Here is a 2,164-nt window from a genome sequence, read left to right on the forward strand (position 1 = left end):
GATTCTATGTGATTCTCTCAGGGGTCAGATGGATCATTACCGCAGCAGTGGTTTGGTGGAATCAGGTTACTGAGGCCTGGCTGTCCGACTGTCTGTCAACAGCACACGCAACCAACCCTGACCGTCCGAGAGACTGATGTCGAAGGCAGTCAGGTCTGGACAGGAGGGCTAGTGTAGGAGGATACAGCCTCACTTCATTTACCTTCCATTTAACACTGACCACAATGGAAATTAGACTCCACCTTTTCGTCCGTGTCAATTAATGTATCAGGTTTCATGTCAAATAAATCAGTTAATCAATCAAAAGTGACGGAAGGCATGAATGGAACAGGTGTTTAAGGGCCTGCATGACTGAGTATGTTCTAAATTTCTTTCTGTCCGACAGAGAGAATATCCCAACTGAGTATCGCACTGATGTCTTAATTCTGCACTCTGACTCAAGACACTCACACACAGACACACAGACACAGACAGACACACACACACACACACACACAGGCAATCACATACACATGCATAGCTGACATTCTTCCACAAATATTCTTTTCATGCCCATGTTTTTTTTGTGGGATTCCTGAGTTAAGCACTTATCTCAAGTCAGGGCACAGCATGTACCAAGAGACCCACAATCAACGATTTATACACTCTGGATAAAAAAAACAACAACCGCAGCTGAAAACCACGTACCTATCTAACACCCACACACGCTAGCTGTGTTGCTGAATGAAGCTTCTCTAGCTAGCGCACAGCAGTTCTGTTTCCCACAAACACTGTTCCACGCTGTTCTCCACCCATTCTCCCGCCGTCTCTGATGATCTGTGGAACGTAAGCAGAACAAGAACGTTCCGCGGGATTCCCTCAAGCTGTAGGGGTCTTGTAGTGTATCAGCCAAGCATCACGGGGGGCCATGTTGGAGGCATTTAAGTGATAAATGACACAGGCTGTCTGATAGAGATGCTGCTAACGGAAGGAGGCTGGTGATAATGGCGATAATGGTGATAATGTGGTGCTATTGCTGTTTTTTTCTCTCTCTCTTTCTGTATGTGTGTGTGTGTGTGTGTGTGTGTGTGTGTGTGTGTGTGTGTGCGTGTGAGAGTGAGTGTGTGTGTGTGTGTGTTTTGAGGGACTCTGGCACACGTCCCCATTTGGATACAAAGTGCGAATGTGAGGAGGACAGACGAGCGTGGCTGGCTGTTAAATGCCCACACTGCAGGGGCCAGCACACAAGCGTCCCCCAGACGGAACATGTTTCACCCCGAAACGCTCCAGAGAAGAGGAATAAGTGGGATGAACTAATAGCCTGACGGGGGGAGGTTCAAAGCGAGGGGAAGCACCTCGGGGCTAGAGTCCCGCCAAGCTGAACACTGTGAGGGAGCCTGCTCGGGTGTGCAGGTTTAACAAAGGTCAACTGGCAATGAAATGCAAAGGCAAAACCTCATTAAAATGGACGCTTTCCATGTAGAGAATAAATCAAGTGTGTTTGCATGTGTGTGGATGTGTGTGTGTGTGTGTGTGTGTGTATGCGCTTCTGCTCCAGCACATGCTCACTTAATCACACACACAGACACACACAGACACACAGACACACACACACACACACACACACACACACACACCCCGGCTGACAGTGACACATTGACACACTTGCTGCCCTAATTGCCACGACACGTTTTGGGTGATTAGGCCCAGCCTGCTCCCCAGCCAGGCCGAGGTCTGCAGGAATGAGCGCCAGGCTAGCCCTCCCATCTGCACACTCCTGGAGCAGGACTCCCAGCAAAAACCCAGTGCTATACGGACCAGCGAGGCTACGGCTTTGTGGCTTTGTGTGTGTGTGTGACAGGGAGAGAGTAATAAAGAAAGACAGAGAGAGAGGGAGAGGTATATAGATAGATAGATAGATAGATAGATAGATAGATAGATAGAGAGAGAGTCCCTTTAAAACCCTTTGCTTTTAAATGATTAAGCAGATATGTACAGAGGAGAGGAGCATATGAAAGAGTTCACATGAGCATCACCAAACCAACAGCGCCTCCCTTCCTTCTGCTGGAGCTCTGACTCCAGAGCAGTTTACACACACACACACATCCAAAACCCCTCTCTCACACACACACACACACACACACACACACACACACACACACACACACACACACACACACACACA

Source organism: Alosa sapidissima, chromosome 10 (assembly GCF_018492685.1).
Source record: "Alosa sapidissima isolate fAloSap1 chromosome 10, fAloSap1.pri, whole genome shotgun sequence".
Classification (NCBI taxonomy): Eukaryota; Metazoa; Chordata; class Actinopteri; order Clupeiformes; family Clupeidae; genus Alosa; species Alosa sapidissima.